General features: G+C 47.3%; 1 protein-coding gene across 11 annotated transcripts in view; it reads left to right on the top strand.

Moving 5' to 3' along the window:
* Positions 1 to 20575, top strand: part of JAKMIP1 (janus kinase and microtubule interacting protein 1) — a 154089-nt gene that overhangs the window by 6294 nt on the left and 127220 nt on the right. For 2 of the 11 annotated variants that reach the window (XM_081495795.1, XM_081495571.1), the window contains exons 1-2: positions 14341 to 14379; positions 14612 to 14692. The exons of 5 other annotated variants lie outside the window; for them this stretch is intronic. The gene's annotated coding sequence lies outside the window, so the exon portion shown is untranslated. Of the gene's footprint in view, positions 1 to 14340; positions 14528 to 14611; positions 14693 to 20575 lie in introns of those variants that run through there. 4 more of the 11 variants (XM_081495888.1, XM_081495579.1, XM_081495982.1 and 1 more) reach the window with 2 other exon arrangements.

The raw sequence follows: 20575 nt of genomic DNA, 5'->3' as shown, positions 1-20575 counted from the left end.
GTTAGCTTCTAATTGAATCTTATACATGTTCAGAGAATGCGGTTCTGTATGATACCTATTTTTAAAAATTTCAATCCCACGATTTCTAATGTCCTGGTACCTGATGACTTCTTAAAATATCTTTGTTTTAAATATATACATATAGTTCAGTGGCATTGAGTACTTCACAGTGTTGTGTAACCACCATCAGCATCCATCTTCAGCACTTTTCCGTCTTCCCAAACTGGCAGGTCACATTCTTAACCATGACCCCATCCTGCCTTGTGGGAGTTTTGTAGAAAAAAGCAAGCATCAGCAGCATTATAATTTAGCACAGGAGGCTTTGATGGAAGCCTTGGGATTGAATGCTGGTTCTGCAATACTCTGACTGTGGATGATCGTCTGTACCCTTTGAACCCTCTGGAGCTCAGTGGCCTCATTTGTGAAACGCACATAGCCCCAGTCCCTGTCCCTGCAGACCACGTGGGTGCGAGGATGAAATAAAGAACAGAGGTGAAGGCTCAGCCTCGTGCACTGGATAGTATCTATGATGCTGTCCCTGGAACAACCACACCTGAAACAGGTGTGAGGCCAGTCTGTCCTCTCTGTGTGGCTCGTGGCATCCCCTTTATCCTTTCCAGGTCCTGGAATCATCCACAGGACCCATCGTGTATCCTAAAGCCCCCAACTAGACTTCAGGGGACCCATGTGCTGTGTAGATGCAGGTTTCCTGCTCTCCTTTCTCCTGTGGCCCAGACTTGGCTGAAGGGCCACTCTAGGGAATGAAAGGAGGTTCTGTTGCAGCCATCTGGGGGCTGCCAAGGGCCGCCCATTGTGGCAGTAATGCCCTTGTGTGTGCCAGGTCAGGGGATGTGCTGGCTCGGCCTGCTGGCCCCCGAGCCTCCATCTTGGCTGTATTTTGATACAGGAGCCCTGGACTGGCCCCTGGTCCCTTCCTCAGGGCTGGGGGGAGTGGGGCACACCACTGAGAAGTGTCCTGCTTCCCTTGCGGGACAGACCCTGAGGATTACAGGCGTCTGTAGTGGAGGCGTGCTGCTGTCCATGGGGTCGCGAAGAGTCGTCCACAACTGAGTGACTGAACAACAGCAAATAGTGGAGGCGAGAGTGATCTGGTAAAGTCGCTTTCTGCTTCTTTTAGCTTTGGAAAGTCCATCTTCTCTCTTTTCCGTTTCTATTCTGGTACTTCTGGAGGCTGATCACTCCTACCTGCTTTCTGAGACATGGGGTTTTATCTTATTTAACAGAATCACCACCTGACTCTTCTGTCGAAACAATTCTTTTTTTCCTCCTTTCCCCTCTCCTTTTTAAAGCTGAGCTGGAATTCAAGATTTGCCATTTTAAAATATACAAGTCAGTGGCGTTTAATATTAATATATTCACAGTGTTGTACAGCCAACACCTCTGTGGGTTTAAAAACACTTTCATCACCCCCAAGGAAAACCCCTTCCCCCTCCCCCAGCCTTTGGCAACCATCCACCTGCCTACTGTCTCTGTGATTCCCCTATTGTGGAATTTCATATACATGGACTCATATATATATGTGGCCTTTTGTGTCTGGCTTCTTTCACTCAGCATAATGCCCTCACAGTTCATCCATATCGTAGCATGCGTCTATACTTCAGTTCTTTTTAAGGCTGAGTAATGTTCCATTGTAAGGATGGACCACATTTTGTGACCCATTCATTGTTTCCAGATGGACACATAGGTGGTTTTCACCTTTTGGCTATTGTGCAGACTGTTTGAAAAATGGCTTAAAGTGTTAAAACTTTCTTCCTGGGCCTCTGGCTGCCAAGGTCCTGTTCTGGTGTTTCCACTCTCTCTTCCCATTACTCACTAATTCATCTGTTCGGACACTCATCAGATAGCTGCGGATGTGTCTCCATGCCCAGCTCAGCGCTGGGGACCTCTAGCCTTGACTTGCTCCTAACATCTGGAGAACGGTTTATTGATTTCTCATTTTCCAAGCCAGCGTGTGGGAGTACCCAGAGGCAGGAGGGCCGGCACGGGGCACCCAAGTGGCCCAGAGAGGCAGCTGGCACAGCACAGGGAGCCCAACCACCTCTCTGTGTGTTCCTGGAATGTGCCAGATGCTTTGCAGTTGGGTCTGCCCCTTGCTTCCTGGCCCCTTCATCTCCTGCCCTCTCCAGAATTGGCTTCTTCTCACCCTTCATGTCAGCTTAAATTACCCCTCTTTGGAGAGGTCTTCCCTGCCCTTCCCTGGGAGATGCCCATCTGCCCCCTCCACTGTTACTCTCCACTTTGTCCCCCTATAGCTTCTGACATGAATATCTGAAGTGGGTTTGTTTCCCCATTTGTGATCATTGCCCTGTCCTCATAAGCTAGAATGAAGGCACAGTGAGGGCAGGAACCTCATCTGGCATGTTTTCTATCTCCTTGCACAGGACGTAGGCATGCAGTAGGTGCCCAAGAAATGTATTGCTACTGCTTGGACTCCGATGTGAGCTAATTTCCTAACTTCATCTTGCTAGCTTTGTGATCTTGAGCCTGTTACTTAATCTTTCCGAGCTTCACTTTTTTCTTCTGTTCAGTACGGAGAAAGTCCAGTGTCCCGAGCCCCTGGGGTTAGTGTGGAGATCAGAAATAACCGTGTAGACAGCCCAGAGCCTTTTGGTGTACAGTAGATGTTAGTGCTGCTGCTGCTGGTGATTGCAAAAGTTGTGCTCATAGTAATTGTGAATGAGTCTCCTAAGTCATATGCCCGCATGCCCTGGAGAGTGAAAAACATACACTGAATTTCAAAGACTTTGTAGGAAAAAAGAGAATGAGAAAAATCTCAGTAATAACTTGAACATTGATTACTTATTACAACGGAACCATTTTGGATATATTGGCTACATGAAATGTATTATTAAAATTAGTGTCACTTGTTTATGTTTACATTTTTTAATGTGGCTACTAGAAATTTTAAAATTGCATGTGGGGTTCACACTGTATTTTGGGGGACAGTGCTGCTCCAGAGGTTGGTGGCTTTGCCTTTGTGAAGTGTGTGGCCCTGGGCAAGTGAGTCATATTTTTCCGTGCTTCATTTTCCTCCTCTGTAAACAAGCTCAATCTGATGACAAACAATGACAGAGCACATTTGAGGGTCCTGTATGCCTGTGGAAGGAACTATAGCCCCATGAACACTAGTGGCTAGGCCCCTGCCCATGGCAGCTTTCAGTCTGAGAGAGAGGAGACCCAAATAAAACACAAACCCCATCACTAAGATTGTGATTATTCTCTGAAGGGTATAAGTAAGGATACCTAACAAACAATGACAGAGTGAAGAGGGCTGGGTCTCTAGCTTGGAGCAATCAGGGCTGAAACTCCAATACTTAGGCCACCTAATTCGAAGAACTGACTCATCTGAAAAGACCCTGATGCTGGGAAAGATTGAAGGTGGGAGGAGAAGGGGCCGGCAGAGGATGAGGTGGTTGGATGCATCACCGACTCAATGGACATGAGTTTGAGTAAACTCTGGGAGTTGTTGATGGACAGAGAAGCCTGTCGTGCTGCAGTCCATGGGGTTGCAAAGAGTCAGACAGGACTGAGCGACTGGACTGAACTGAACTGAACTGAACTGTGAGGAGAGCTGGGGTGGATCCACCTATAGCCCGAGGCATGATAAGCTCTGTAACCAGCAGCCAAGATGAACACTTTGGGATGACCTGAGAGCACTGGAACGCTGGGCCACTCTACTCAGAGTCGCCTCCACTCAGCGGCTCTGGCCTTTTTAATCCCTTTGCCTATAATAACTGCACTAGACATTTTATATTCTGTGAAGAATTTGCAGTTCATTTCACAGAGCCCCCCAGGAATGTGGGCTTCCCCTGTGGCTCTACTGGTAAAGAATCCGCCTGCAATGCGGGAGAACTGGGTTCGATCCCTAGGTTGGGAAGATCCCCTGGAGAAGGAAAAGGCTACCCACTCCAGTATTCTGGCCTGGAGAATTCCATGGACTGTATAGTCCATGGGGTCGCAAAGAGTCGGACACGACTGAGCAGACTTCCACTCACCCCGGAATACAGAGATCTCTCCTGAGCATCTCGTGGGCGGGGCTGCCCCATGGTCAGCACTGATTGGACGAGGGCCACTGACGCTGTGGCGTGGCAAGGCTGTCTTCTGGTTATGTGCACCTTCTCTGCTGGAGACCGCATCTTCCCTGCTTTCTGCCAGACTTGGGAGGGAGGCTTTATTGAGCTCCTCTCGATCTTGCCAGAAGCCACGAAGGAGACAAATCACTTCACCATTGGGAGCTCTGGCGTTTAGGGTGAGGGTCACACCCGGACCCTGGCCAGGGGTGTGTGTGCTTCACGTGGAGAGATGCTGGGGGAGGCTTTGTCCTGGTTTTTCTCGGGTCAGGGACATTCTCATCTTCCACACACACACACCTGCCAGCAGGTGCTTGATCTTGTGCTGCCTGCTGGGTCGGGGCTTAGGGGTGGGCCTTGCTCACGTGTAAGTGGAAATGGGTTGTTGTGGGCTACAGCGAGTCTTCCTGTCCAGCCCTCATTGGGCTGCACTCATTGCTGGAGAAGAGTGACTTACCTGAGGTTGCCCACGTGGAAGTTGCAGTGGTGGTGGTGGGGGGTCGGGTCAGACCTCTGGCTACCCTGACAGTTGCTGATTACTTCTGAAAAGAGTGCAGCCACCTTCACCTGTGTTCAAGGCCCCCATGGCCTGCTTCCAACTCAATTCCCATATCTCCCCCAGTGAATGGTACTCCTCTCCTAAGCACTGTCCCTTCTCCCAGACCCTTGCTTGCCAGCTCCCTCTGCCTGCAACAACTCCCTCATCCACCCCTACTTGTGAAACCCTGCAAGCTCCAAAGCCCAGTGTGGATGGTGGGGCCTCAGGAGGGACCTATCAGCTTGATCTACAAGTGAAGACACAGTGAATGAAGTCAGTGGGGCTGGATTAAGACAGGAAGAGCCTGGAGGCAGAGGAACAGACTCAAGAGGCTTCCTCCTGCTCTGCCCAGGGTGTCATGGCCTGCCCCTGCCTCTGTCCTCCCAGGCCTTCACCAGAGCATGTGTCCAGCCATACCATCTGCCCGCCGTTCCTGAGTGAGTCTGGCCTTTGCACATGCCGTTTCCTCTGGCAGATCTGCCCATTAGCCTTCCCTGCCCCATTCACTTGGTGAACATCCTCCGCATGGGCTGAGCGTCCATCACCAGCCTTATTTCCTCCAGAAAAACTTCCTTGACAATACTTCCACATTTGCAGGCCACGTTGCGTGTGTCCCCGGGGCTCCTGCTGCCCCGGGTTTTGTATTCCAGCTGCCAGTGACTTGCCTGACTTTTCTGCTAGACAGAAGGTTCCAGGAAGTGGAGATGCTGCCTGGTCCACAGGGGGCCTCCCACAGCCTGGCACAGGGTCGGGCCACAGTGGATGGTCAATAGCTTTTGGCCTTTAGCCTCAGTGTTTGGTGTTGATAGTATTATGACTGATTTGTCTTCACTTCTGAGCCAGGAAATGAAAAATGAGTATGTTCATCTGCATATAATGTCAGTGTTGGGAGGGACCTTAACTGCATGCCATTGGTTCTTCTCTCTGTTGTTTGCATTGAGTCCATTCTGCCCTTAATGAGCCCGACTCCTTCCTTGGCAGTGGCCACCTCTAGTGACATCAACTTGCCAAACCTTGGATGCCTCAGTACTCGCGGTTGAAACACCCCTGGTTGTTCCATCAGTCCTGAGATGACAGTTGTGAAGCTTCTATTATTGTTGTTTAGTCTCTAAGTTATGTCCGACTCACTGTGACCCCATGCACTGGAGCCTGCTGGGCTCCTCTGTCCATGGGAATTCCTGGACAGGAATACTGGAGTGGGTTGCCATTTCCTTCTTGAGTGAAGCTTCTGTGGAACTTAATAAAGTTTTCCTTCTGCACCGGGGGGTTTCACTGCCTTACAGTGCAGCCTGCTTTTACTTTGGGGCAGAAAAAAAATGTTGGAAAACTGTTCTTCAGAATCCAAACCATGCTCTTGTGTTCACAGGTCATACTTCTTGTTAAAGTGGTCTGATTTTTCCATTTCTCCAAAGCTGCACCTCAGAATATGCTCTGGAAGGCACATCTCTCTTTGGAAATTGGCAGGGCTGCTTTGTGGGCCAGGGTAGCTGAGCAAGTGAGCTCATTAAGCCCGGCAGTAATTGAGTTTCTGTGGCAAGTCTTGGAGCCTTTCAGGATCAGGGCCAAAAGAGATTCTTTTGCCCACCAGACACCTTATTTTGAACAAAGGCCCGGATGCCCCCGAGTTCTGCCTAATCTCTTTAAACTATTGTGTGTTTTACTTACATGATCTGTCTCTCCCTGTAAATTTTCCAGATACCCAGGACGAGTCCAGTTTATGAGGGCTTGGGCATTACAGATACCCTGAGTTTTCTACAGACATGGCTAAAGACGCATGCAAGACGTTCATGCATGCGTGCTAAGTAGCTTCAGTTGTGTCCGACTCTTAGTGACCCTGTGGACTATAGCTGTCTGTGGGATTCTCCAGGCAAGAATACTAGAGTGGGTTGCCATGCCCTTCTCAAGGGGATCTTCCTGACCCAGGGATGGAACCCATGTCTCATTATGTTTTCTGCATTGGCATTGGCAAGTGGGTTCTTTACAACTAGCAAGAAGCGTGCAAGACACTTCATACCAAAATACATGAACAAGTCCTGTAGCCGGAGAGGATATCAGAAATTGGGAGTGTCCTAGCTAGAAAATGGGGGAGGAGTTCTGGGTGCTCCAAACCTCAGGTGTTTACAACATAAATTGTAAATTTTGGATTTCATTATTCACAAGCTCCTGGATTGTAGTTTTGCTTTCTGGAACAGAGGGCTTTGCAGGTAAACTAAGAGGTCAGGTGACAAGGAGATTGGTGGGGAGGAGTGTTAACACTCCCAGGCAGGCATGTACGCTGATCATTTTGTGGTGTCTTACCTGTTCATTGTAGTAGCTATAGAAGAGTCTCTTGCTCATTAGATCTTCTTTAGCATCTGTGCCAAGTGTCCGTGAAAGCAATGCCATGGCACTTGAAAATACCCATGGAACCATCCTTTTCCACCTTGGTCTGAAGCACTGAACTGTTATGACACTTCTCATCATCACATGTCATGAACGTGATCCTCAAAATGTTGTGAATGGCTCTATCCCTCCTCTGTGTGGGAAGGTCAGATTGTAGCCTCAAATTCTCCACCCCAGGAAGCTGGTAATGGACATTATTGTAGTTGGTGTTCCATGACTATTGGGTGAATAATTGATTTGCTCCTGTTTACTGGAACCAGAGAGAAAAATCAGGATTGATTAGCAAGTGAACCGTTTAAGAACCTAAAAATTGTTGGAGAGGTAATTTTGTATCTGAATTAAAAAGAGTTAGCTCTTTTAAGTTCTTGCTGTGACATTGGTCTGATTCATATAATGCAAAATAACATAGTAAAGGAGGAACAGAGGAACTAAAATGACAATGGGACATATAGAAAACAAAAAGTAATGTGGAGGATGTAAACTCAACTGTATTGATAATATTAATACCATTTAATGTGAATGAATTCAACAAACCAATCAAAAGGCAGAGATTGTTAGACTGTATTAAAAATGACTTAACTTTATGCTGTCTACAAGTGATATAGCTCTTTAGACTCAGATATACAAATAGATTGGAAGTAAAAGTATGGAAAAAGATACATCATTCGAAGAGCAACTATACAAAAGCAACAGTGAGTATACTGATACCATGTGTATGCTTAGTCGCTCAGTCATGTCCAACTCTTTGCAACCCCATGGACTGTTGCCCGCCAGGCTCCTCTGTTCATGGGGATTCTCCGGGCAAGAATACTGGATTAGGTTGCCATGCCCTACTCACTGCTATCATACCAGATAGATTTAAAATAAAAAAGCAGAGATAAAGAGGGATATTTTATAATTACATTTAATTACATTTTATAATGATAAGAGGGTAAATTCAACAAGAAGATATAACAATTATAAACACATACGCACCTAACAACAGAACAGCCAAATATATGGAGCAAACACTAATTGAAAAGAAGGGAGAAGTAGATAATTCAACAGTAACAGTTGGATACTTCAATATCCTGCTTTCAATAATGGATAGAAAAACTAGACAGAAGATCAGTAAGGAAATAGAAAGCTCAAACCACACTATAAACCAATCAGACTTAACAGATAGCAGTAGAATACTCCACCGACAACATCAGAATACGTATGTGTGTATGTGTATTGCGCTCAGTCGTTCAGTCGTGTCCGACTGTTTGTGACCCTGTGGACCGTAGCCCACCAGGCTCCTCTCTGTGGTATTTTCCCAGCAAGAATACTGGAGTGGATTGCTATGCCCTTCTCTGGGGGATCTTCCCGATCAAGGGATCGAACTCATCAATCCCGCATTGCATTAAGCCCGGATTCTTTACTATCTGAGCCACCAGGGAAAGCTCCGTGTATGTGTGTGTGTCTGTATATATATATGTAAATAACATATTTTTAATTGAGGTATAATTGAGGGCATAATATATTAGTTTCAGGTGTATAACATAATGACTTAATATTTGTATACATTGTGGAATGATAACCACAATGTCTAGCGAACATCTGTCATTATATATAGTTACCAAAAATTTTTTTCCTGTGACGAGAACTTTTAAGATATTCTCTCTCAGCAAGTTTCAAATATAAAACACAGTATTACAAACTATAGTTAGCAGGTTTCAAATATACAAAACAGTGTTATTAACTATAGTCACCATGCTGTACATTACCTCCCCATGACTTGTATATTTTATAACTGGAAGTTTGTGCTTGGTGACCTCCTTAACCCGTTTTGCCCACTCTCCTACCTACTCCCCCCACCCTCTGGCAACCACTCATCTGTTCTCTGTGCCTGTGAGTTTGATTTTGTTGTTGTTTTAAGATTCCACATGTAAGTGAGGTTCATGTCGTATTTTTCTTTCTCTGTGTGACTCATCTCACTTCACATAATACCCTCAAGGTCCCTCCATGTCTCACAAATGGCAAGATTTCATTCTTTTTTGTGACTGAATAATAACCCATTTTATATCTATGTATTTTACATTTTATTTATCCGTTCATCCACTAATGGACACTTGCAAGTCAAAGTGTTAGTCGCTCAGTCGTGTCCAGCTCTTGGCGACCACGTGGACTGTAGCCCGCCAGGCTCCTCTGTCCATGAGATTCTCCAGGCAAGAATACTGGTGAGGGTAGCCTATCCTTTCTCCAGGGGATCTTCCTGACCCAGGGATCAAACCCAGGTCTTCCACACTGCAGGCAGATTCTTTACCATCTGAGCCACCAGGGAAACTCTAGTGGATAACCTAGTGGGTATTTAGGTTTTTTCAATTTCTTGGCCATTATAAATAATTCTTCAGTGAACATAGAGGTGCACATATCTTTTCAAGTTAGTATTTTCATTTTCTCTGGATAAATACCCAGAAGCAGAAAATGCTGGATCATGTGATAGTTCTATTTTTAATTGTTTGAGGAACCTCCACACTGTTGTCCGTAGCGGCTACACCAATTTACATTCCCACCAAGGGTGCACAAGTTTTCCCTTTTCTCCACTTCTTCGCCAAGAATATACTTCTCAAGTGCACATGGATCAGTCTCCAGGATAGACCATATGCTCTGCCGTCATACAACTCAGTAAACTTTAAAGGATAGATATAATACAAAGTGTGTCCCCTGACCACAGTGCAACGAAATCAGAAATCAATAGCAGCAAACACAGGGCCTGGTCCATAGCTGATGCTGTTTCAGCCTTGTCAGCCTGTCATCTCCAGCCTCCACTTTTCCCTCCCTCCTCGTCCTCCGTTGCTCCTCGTCACCCCTTGGACCGCAGTGAACTACTGACTTCCTTACACACTGTTTCCAGCTGCCATGTGTTGCTCACACTTCTCACTTCCTGGAATGCCTAGTCCTCTGCCTTCTCTACCCTCCCCATCTTAGGAGGACCTACCTGTCCAGGCTTACATGACCACCTGCCTTAATGAGCCACAAAAAGGAGACTTTGTAATGAATAGACTACAGCAGTGGTTCTTCAAGTAGGGTCCTGGACCAGCAGTAGCATCATTGCTTGGGAACATTTCAGAAATGCACTTTCTCAGGCCCCACCCTGAGCTGCTGGATCAGAAACACTGGGTTAAAAGTCAGAAGTCTGGCTTTTAACTAAATTTGTCTGGAGAATTCTGATACCCCCCACCTCCAGTTTGAGAATCAGAGTAGGCAGGACTGGTCCCCCACTTCTCTTGTAGTTACACAGTCTGGTTGTTTCTAAAATAGTTGACAACTGGTTGATTCCCTCCAATAAGGATGATCATCTTGCTGAATCTTCAGGTAAGACTAGGGGACCTTGATTCTTAGAGTGTAAAGGATAGTTCTCCACCGAAACATGTACAGATGTGAGACTTGGACCATAAAGAAGGCTGAGTGCTGAAGAATTGATGCTTTTGAACTGTAGTGCTGGAGAAGATTCATGAGAGTCCCTTGGACTGCAAGGAGATCAAGCCAGTCAATCCTAAATGAAATGAAATGAAATGAAAGTCTGCTCAGTCATATCCGACTCTTCGCGACCCCATGGACTCTGCAGTCCATAGAATTCTCCAGGCCAGAATACTGGAGTGGGTAGCCTTTCTCTTCTCCGGGGGATCTCCCCAACCTGAGGATCACACCCAGGTCTCCCACTTTGCAGGTGGATTCTTTACCAGCTTAGCCACAAGGGAAGCCCAAGAATACTAGAGTGAGTAGCTTATCCCTTCTCCAGGGGATCTCCCTAACCCAGGAATCGAACTGAGGTCTCCTGCATCGCAGGCAGATTTTTACTAACTGAACTACTAGGGAAGCTATCCTAAAGGAAATCAACCCTGAAAACTCATTGGAAGGACTGATGCTGAAGCTGAAGTTCCAATACTTTGATTACCTGATGTGAAGAGCTGACTCATTGGAAAAGATCCTGATGCTGAGAAAGATTGATGTCAGGAGGAGAAGGGGGCGACAGGATGAGACAGTTGGATGGCATCACAGACTCAATGCCTGTGAGTGTGAGAAAACTCTGAGAGATAGTGAAGGACAGGGAAGCCTGGTGGGCTGCAGTCTGTTCAGATGCGACTTTGCAACTGAACAACAACAAACCACCCAAACAAGCACACATTTCAAATTGGTGCTCAGTATGAAGGGTATGTCAGCTGTCAGTGGCTTCCTGCAGGAGAAGGAGGGCCGCCTGGCCCTGTTATACTATACTCTGTCTCTCAGGGTGGTGGGCGTGGACTGCTTCGTCATTTCTAGGAAAGGAGTGAAGGCAGCAGAGTGTAAAACCAACCCTGAGCCAGAAGTCACAAGGCTTGGGTTTGAGTTCTGCCCACCCTCTGCCTGTAATGCTTCCTCTACACAGTTGTTTGTGGAGTGCCTGCTGTGTGCTGGACACTTGCTTTCTGACCTCCTGAAGCCCACGGAGCAGGAGTGATAATAAAAGATAATCATAGAATGACACAATACCCTTCCCTCCGTCTGAGTCTGTTTCCTCATCTGTAATAATGAAGTGTTTTTTTAAAAAAATTGTTTTAACAGCGAATCTCCTCCCCCGATATACAAAACAGGGAGGCACTAATTTACCATCACATTTATTTTATGACTTTAAACTTAACCGTGTTTCAAGTTATGAGTCAGCCCGTGAGAACAGTGAGGTTGGTCTGATGAATACAACTTTCAAAATTAAGTTTGGAGTGTTACTTGGGCTTTATTGTGGGTGTGAAACTAATCTGGTTTGAGAATCTTTTACCCACCACATTTGCAAATGGTAGCGTTTTTGTCAACAACTTGTCTTGCCGTTTGGGGATCCATTTTCCTGGACATGACAGGAGAGTCGCAACCCCAAGACGTAAAGAAAGCTGAGTGTTTACCTAGTAGCCCAGGTCCACGCGATGTAGTCTTTTGGTGTGCATCTCATTTGAATTTGTATGCTCTGTCTGTAGTTTAAAATTATTGCACCTAAAAAAATAGAACCAAACATTCTTGCTCCAGCACCCTGATCTTTGACATCCCTAAGCACCTTCAGGGAGGACCAGGCCAGGTTTGAAACCCAGGCCTGGTCACCATCTCCCAGTGACCCTCAGTCCTCATGGTCTGCTCTGTTTTGGGTGGTTATTGTCGTTGTTCAGTTGCTCAGTCCTGTCCAGTTCTTTGCGACCCCATGGACTGCGGCACGCCAGGCCTCCCTGTCCATCACCATTTCCCACAGTTTGCTCAAACTCATGTCCATTGAGTCGGTGATGCCATCCAACCATCTCATCCTCTGTCGTCCCCTTCTCCTTTTGCCCTCACTCTTTCTCAGCATCAGGGTCTTTTCTAGTGAGTCAGCTCTTCACATCAGGTGGCCAAAGTATTGTAACTTCAGCTTCAGCATCAGTCCTTTCCATGAATATTCAGGACTGATTTTCTTTAGGATTGACTGGTTGGATCTCCTTGCAGTCCAAGGGACTCTCAAGAGTCTTCTTCAGCACCACAGTTCAAAAGCATCAATACTGGCTGCCATCTCTTTGCAGACACCTGTGTCTCTTGTGTTGCCATCTGCTCCTCAGTATATCACATTGAGTTGTTGGTTCTGTCTCAGCCTCCAAATGTCCTCACATCCTTAGGACCATGTCCTGGGAAGGAAGAGCCTCCAGGACTGTCACTGATGGAGCTGAACCAGGCTGGAGAAAGAGCCACATTAGAACCACACTCACCTCCCAGGTCTCTGTGAACAGATCTGGAGTGTCCAGTGCTCTCCAAGGATAATCTAAGGCTGCTATCCACCCACTTCTTCCTCAAAACAGATCTTGGGTTACTGGGAGTATTTGGAAGGATGAGCAGTCATACCAAGAAAGGTTGATGTCTTTCAGAAATCATATACCTGGCTGTGTCACCCCTCTGTTCAGCGGCTCCCATTGTCCTAGGATGAAACCCACACCCCCTGTCAACACATCTGTGGCCTCATCTCTTGATGCTCTTGCTTTCATCCTTTATCTTCATCTGCTCTGTCTGCTATAAGAAAAAATACCATTGGCTGGGCAGCTTAAACAACAGAAGTTTATTTCTCACAATTCTAGGGCTGATCAAAGTGCTGGCTGATTCCGGTGAGAGTTCTCTTCTGACTTGTAGATGGGTGCCTTCTCACTGTGCATTCATGAGGTGGACAGAGAGGAAGTAAGCTTTCTTGTGTGTCTGCTTATTAGGACACTGATCCTGTCATGTGAGCCTAATCATTTTCCAAAGGCTTCATCTCCAAATACCATCACGTTGGGGATTAGGGTTTCAACATATGAATTTGTAGGGGACACAAACATTCAGTCCATAACACTGCCCCCTGCCTTATGGAACAGTCTGTCTTCCTTGAATTTGCCCTTGTTCTTCCTGTCTTTGTGCATCTGTTTTCTTGCCATAGCACACCCTTTCTGCCCCCTCTAAAGGTGACTCAGGCTCATATCCTCGGGTACTTCCTGACTCCCTAGGCCCTGCATCTTTCTGTCCCAAACTTGGCCAAACTATGAGGCTATTGTCTTTCACAGTTTTTCGTCCACACTGGTGGGAGTCCAGGACTTGGGTGGCATTAGTGTCTGAGGCCTCTGTGCCCAGGACAGGGCCTGGAAATGGGCAGCCACTGGGATCTTGAATGAATGAGTGAATAAATGGAGCTTGTGCTCCTGCTTCTCTTCCTGCCTCAATGCCATTCAACCTTCCTTAGACTCCTGCTGCTTTGTCTGCATGTCTACATTTCACTCCCGCCAGGGTCCATTTCGGGTGTCTCTTTCTTCAGAGTCCCCTGGGGTCCCCAGCCCCAGGTCTGCAGTTATCGCCTGGGCTTGCTACACTCTGTTTCCTTGCCTGCCTCCCTAACTCAGCTGGAACTCCTCATGTGGGTGGGGGCACCACTAGGATACACAGCCCTGAGCCATCACGTTCAAGGGACTGGGCGAATGTCTGCACCAGATGATGTCATCCTTAAGCATCTTCCTTCCCTGTGAAGGTAGTAACCTGGTAGTGAGTAATCTGGCCATACATTCATCTTGGTCTGGGCACCCCAGCCCTGTAACAAACCCCTGGTCTCACCCTGGTTGCTTCAGCTCACCCCTGTGCACCAGCTCTGGAGTCATTCTTTTGAGAGAAGCCAGGATGTAGATGAGCTCTGTGTACCCCTCCTCCAACTCTGTGCACACAGCAGGTGCTCTGTAGTTGGCTGGTGAGGAGTGCCCTAGGCATATCGAGCCCCATTGAGTGGCTGGTGTACAAAGGATGTGGAAACCACAAAAGAAGTTGCTCTTAGCTTGAAAGTCACCAGTCACCCTGCTTGTTCCCAGAGGTGTGATTATGTGACTCATTTCAAGAGAGGTGAGAGAAATGGCCTGATGGCTGGGGCCTTTTCTGGGGCTTGTTAAGGGGCCTTTGCACATTCATAAAGGGGAGATTCCAAAATGGTGCAGGGAGTTTGTGAAGAGTCAGCAAGTAGCAGCAGAAAGAGCAAACGCTTTGTATTCAGGTGGGGGTTTGAGCAAGTCCTTTACTTGCTTTCAGCTGAAATTGTGTCCCTATTAAATGAGGAAAATAACCTATGCTTCTCCAGGACCTCGTGAGAACCAGGATTATGTATATGAAGACCTGATGCCTTCTTGCTGCCTAAGGAGTGGCAGTCATCTATCCCCAGGTATGCAGAATAGCTGTGGCTTCTTTAGTATTATAAACATAGTTTCTTTGACTTTTGTGGATGAGACAGTGCCTGGGCTAGCCTGTGGCTCTGTCTTCACAACCTAGCACGATATCTGACACCTGGAAGCTACATAGCAGAGCAGGTAACAACGTGGACATTGGACCCAGACCACCTGGGTACAACCTCCCATACCTACTTGCTAGCTGGGCCACCTTGGTCAAAATACTTCCCTCTTTCCTACCTGGACACTAAAATGGGGCACTAATAATACCCATGTCACGGGGCTGTGGAATTACAGAGAATTTGGAACGTTTGGAAGAGTTTCTAGTACAGAGAGACTGCTACCTAAGTGACGACTGTTACTATTACTACTACTTGGTGCATGTTTGTGGAACTGTTTGATGGGAGAGGAGCGTTGGTGCTGCCATGATGCTTTATTTCCCTTGCAGCACAGTTATTGGCTCCCATTGCTCTTTCCCACCTCAAAGTTTCTCTCTTGTTCAGGATCTGGTTAGATTTTACAGTGAAAAGCTAAAGAAAAAGGAAAACCTCACATGCACAGAATGTTCTAAAGGAAGCTTCACCATGTTCTCATGAGTGGTGTTAAGTAACTCTCATTCCTTTAGTTGATGAGAATTTTGTTATGTGGGTCCTGAATATGAGTAGCAGTTTTTATCAGTAATTGTTTGTGTTTGGTAGGGAACTGAAGTAGGTGGTTTTCTGATGATATTGGAAGTTTTTCATGATTGAAAAAGTTGTACTGTTTTATATAAGCGTTGCTGTTAGTTTGGTGACATTTGATATATGTTGTCAGTATTCTTTGTTCTTGGAGTTGATGGCACAATTTGCAGGAAGGAGCCTTGCTTTTCATTCCTAAAAATGGTCTTGGATGCCTTCTAAGAACATGCCAGGCATAGTGCTGGGTCCTGGGGATAGAAGACAAAACTGACAATTCTTTGGGCACCTGAAAAGTGGCCTTAGAGTCAGACACACCTGGGTTCAGTCCTGGCTTTGCCACTTACAAACTGTGGACCTTGGGAAGGTGACTTCACCTCTTTGAGCCTCAGTTTCCTTATCTGTCAAATGCGGATAATACTGTTACTTGTTTCACAGGCAGGGAGGTTTTGAGATGGATTGAGATGGGTATCCCCAATGCATTGCCTGGCATAGAGTAGGCTCCTATATGTGGCAGCTCTTGGTTTAACTGCTGCTTTTAGGGTTCAGGGGAAGGAGTCAGGCCTCAAGAGACCCATGCAGCCTGACTCTGGGCCATCCTCAGCCACTTTTATTTTGTTCTCTGGCTGACAGGATGGGTAAGGTCACCATTTGCAGAGGAGGTGGCTGTGTGTGGGGCGAGAGAGAGAGACTTGGTTTCCTATGGGTTTGTGGCTTTGCAGCATTGTCCTGTTGATGGCACCTGCGGGTTTCTGGAAGGTGGAGGAGGCAGGTGGTAGTAGATGGGTTAAGGTCTCCTAGCCAGCCACCCCAGACTTGGTCTGGACCATCCTGTCCTGATCCATCCAGTCTACCTCTTAGCTGCGGTATTTACTGAGTAACCCCTGGATGGATGCTTTATGCTCCTCTCTGGGCCTCTGAACCACTGTTCGGAGAAAGTAGGAAGAAAGGAGGCTGGGGGAGGTTACATAAGTCATTAACAGTCAAGAGTTAGTGAATGGTGGACCCTAAGAAGGAAAGCCTTGCCTTCTCTCCACCCATGCTGGACCTTTCTAGGTGGGCTCAGCAAGGGGATTATAACAGGCTGAGGTTTGGGAGTCGGTCCTTCCAAGAGCAGCTTCATATGGACTGCACAACAAGATTTCATTTCATGAAAAAAAAAAGCAAAAAGTATTTGAAAAGCACCTCTCTATATATATGTATTTTGCCCTCTCAACACATATGCTAGCTTTATATTTTACTGGAGTTCATCCTGTACCAACTTTGTAGCCTGCCCTCCTTTTTAACTGGAGAAAACCCTGCTGAAGCCTTCCCCATCACATTGTTCCTTTGAAACAGGGACAGGAAGCAGGTGGTACGCGTGGCCAAGGAGGCGGGGTGGGGATAGGAAGTGGAAGGGGAGGAGTCAGGCTCAACTTGAAAAGTCAGTGGCAGGAAGTGATGCCGGACTTGCCCGAAGTGGGAGAGGCTGTAGTCAGAGTTGGAGTTGTTTGGGGTAACCTCAGCGCTTTAGTGCACATATTTGGTTTTGGAATTGAGGAGGCTTGGCAGGGGTGGAAGAGAGGAGCCTGGACAGAGTGACGACCTGAAGCATGCGAGACGCTCAGTCAGGACAGAGCCAGATGCTTCCCTGACCAATGAGAAGATAAGGTGTTGGCTCTGATGTAGGTAGTGGTATTGGAGAAGAGCACTGGGCTTGGCATTGACGTTCAGGGCAAGGCAGCCATTATTGTATGGCTGGGTTCATCCATGGAAGGGACTGCTTTTCTTAGCAGACCCTACAGGGATGGCCTAAATTCTCGTAATCCATACAGCATTCTCCGGAGGCAGAGTTTCTCTGGCTCAGGTAACATGACTTGATGTCAGTCCTACAGGCAGTAAGAAATGGAGCCAGGATTCAACTTGGGGTCTGACAGGGAAGTCCAGGCTTTTTAAGGGAGGCCCAGGTTTTCAGAGGCAGGAGCCTTGGCGATCATGGAGGACTTCTTGAAGCAGGCAGTAATGTGGCTTTTACACCTTTACTTGGCCTAGCATCAGGCCAGGGTAAGGAGAGCAGAGGATTGGGTTCAAATCCCGCCTCCATGTGTACATTTGCATTAGACACACCCTCTCTGGGCTCCATGTCCCGTCAGTACAATGAGGAAGTAGGACCAGATGGCCTTTCTCAGCATCCCTTCCGAGTGTGGGGCTCACTTCGTCTCTAAATAAGTGTTTGCTAAATATTTTTCTCTTGAGGAAGCCTGATGTCTGACTGCCAACATAGCCTCCCTTCCTGAACCCCCTTCCTGATTGCAGGGTGCCAGTGGGTATCCAGGTAGGTGTCCCTGTTCATGACAACAAGACTGTGCCCTGCCCGCCATTTTGAAAGACTCTTAACTCTTGCTGGCCACCCAGGCTATCAGTGATGCTAGGAGATTCACCCACTGGGTGGTGTTATGGAGTAAGCCCTGGGGCCTGACAGATCTGTGTTCAGATCCCTGTCTTCCTGCATGTTCAGTGGAACCTTAGGCCAGTCCTTGGACTCAGAGAACCTCCATTTCCATATTTGTTAACAGGGAAGTGTTATCTCACCTAATCCCCTAACCTCCCCACCCCCTACCTGCACCCGTCACCCCCTACGCCTGACCCTATCTTCTTGGTTTTCTTGAAACAATGCTGCTTTCCATTTCTGTAGAAAAGTAGTCCTGGGGTAAGAGTGATAAGGAACTTGATAAATGTTTGAAAAGATTTAAAATTAGATTAAAATGGAAAATGTAGGGCTTCCCTGGTGGCTCAGATGGTGAAGAATCTGCCTGCAATGCTGGAGACCCAGGTTTGATCCCTGGGTCAGGAAGATCCCCTGGAGAAGGGAATGGCAGTCTACTCCAGTATTCTTAACTGGAGAATCTCATGGACAGAGGAGCCTGGTGGGCTACAGTCCATGTGGTCAGTTCCAAAGAGTTGGACACAACTGAGCAACTTTCATTTTCTTTTCACTTTTCAAAATGTAAGATACAGCTCAGCTCAAGCTTTAGTAATTCTTCGTCCTCATTTACTTGGACCGTACGTCCTATTGGTTTTGCCTCTTGAAATATTCACATCCATGACGTCACCTCAGGCTTCTTCATCCCCTACCAGGTAAAGACACACAGCCTCAGGACACTGTCTCTGCCTCTGGGGGCCCCCTCCAGGCAGCCCTCCGTGTTGACCCTGAGCAAGCAGTCAGAAATGCGTGGGTGTCTGATCTTGTCCTCCTGGCCATAAACCTCTCCAGTGGCTTCCTGCTGTGCTCAAGGTCAAGTTCTAGCCCTTTAGGAATTTATTGTCCTTCTCCTGCCCCCCTACCCCCCAACATTAGGCCTCTAACCACTCCAGGGTAGCACTGTGCCTTCTTCATCTGTGTACCTTTAGTGCCTGGGGAAGTATCTGACACTGAGTAGATTGTCAGGAAGTAGTAATGAAGGTACCTGCTGTCATTATCTGTATGACTGTCTGTCAGCTGTACTGAGCAGAACACATCCTCTGCTGTTAGGAGTTTCACTTATAGCCCTTTGGATGCCAGTGTTCCTGTTTCTTATACAGATGAAGAACCTGGGGTTCAGAGAGGATAATGGGTCTTGACAGAATTCAAAATGATCATTAAATAAATACACAGTTAGTCTCTTAAGCTCTTTAAAGGGAGCCTTGAGACATCTACTGGGGCTTCCCAGGTGGCACAGTGATAAAGAACCCACCTACCAATACAGGAGACACAAGAGATGTGGGTTCAATTCCTGGGTTGGGATGATCCCCTGGAGTAGGAAATGACAACCCACTGCAATATTCTTGCCTGGAAAATTCCATGGACACAGGAGCCTGGGAGACTATGGTTCATGGGGTCACAAGGAGTCAGACACTACTGAGCAACTGAGCACCCACACACATGAGGCATCTGTTACTTCAATTGGAAGAAAAAAATTTGAAATCTTTTCCAGGTGCAAGGAGAGTCTGAGATTGGTAGGAATGCTCCAGTTGTGGGCAGGGTCCTGGTCTAAGGCAGCGTCCACCTGCCTGGGCAGAGCTGAGTGGGAAATCCTGCCCGTGCCCGCCATGCTGGGGTGAGCTCCCAGTTGAAATCGGGCCACCAGTTCTGCTTCCTGTGCATAGCGTATCGGCGATGTAGTGATAGTGAGATGCTTGTGGGACTCTTCATCACTTACTGCCTGTAGATTTTTAGTTACTATTATTTTTCCACTGTGAAATTGAAAGCTATACAGAAGTTATGAAAGCATTTCATAAAGAAAAAAGCCACCAGCATTCACCTTTATTCCCAGCACTTTCTGAACCACTATTTTAGTATCTTTTCCAGCATTGTCCAGAGACAGCATGCCGGTCGAGACCTGTGTCGATGAAACATTTTGCTTTTCACGTGGGCTGAAGGGCTCTGGTTTGGAGCTTATTTCTTGGTGCCTCAGTTCTATTGGGCTTCCCTGGTGTCTCAGATGGTAAAGCATCTGCCTACAATGCGGGAGACCTGGGTTCAATCCCGGGGTCAGGAAGATCCCCTGGAGAAGGAATTGGCAACCCGCTCCAGTACTCTTGAGCCTGGAAAATCCCATGGATGGAATAGCCTGGTAGGCTACATATAGTCCATGGGGTTGCAAAGAGTCGGACACGACTGAGTGACTTCACTTTTCGGTTTTATTACTCCTGAGCTGTTGGACTTGGGCCAGTTCCTCAACCTCTCTGGGCCTCCATGGCCTTGGCAGTCAATGCTCTGGAGAACACCACTGCTGGTTAGGGTTGCTGCTTTCTGACATTGGTTGGGATACTGGTGAGGAGAGTCTCAGGGGAGTCATAGGAAGGAGGAGGAGGGAACAGATGAGGAAGGGCTTTATCCAAGCCAAGGAGTTTGATTTTCACCCTGAGGGCAGTGAGGCGCCAACGACAGTCTGCGAATATATTTTACTGTTTCAGATTCTCAAAAATGTAATGGTGGACACCCAGATCAGGGACCCTGGATCAGAACTCAGCAGGGCTCAGGGTGGCCATGAGTGAGGGGGCAGAGGGTGAGGAAGTGGCCAGACTCCATCCCTACAGATGGGGAAACTGAGGCCTGTAGTATCTATGTGACTTCTCCAGGTAGACTCAGCAGTTGAGAGGTGGGAGCCCAGATCCCCTGCTTTTCTGCACTGTGGCCCACCTGATCCATGCTGCCAGCTCCCAAAGACAGAAGGACCCCACTGT

This window comes from Giraffa tippelskirchi, chromosome 1, assembly GCF_054371585.1.
Source record: "Giraffa tippelskirchi isolate mGirTip1 chromosome 1, T2T-mGirTip1v1.2.pri, whole genome shotgun sequence".
Classification (NCBI taxonomy): domain Eukaryota; kingdom Metazoa; phylum Chordata; class Mammalia; order Artiodactyla; family Giraffidae; genus Giraffa; species Giraffa tippelskirchi.
The sequence above is the reverse complement of the archived record's forward strand: the minus strand, read 5'-3'. Positions and strand labels throughout refer to the sequence as shown.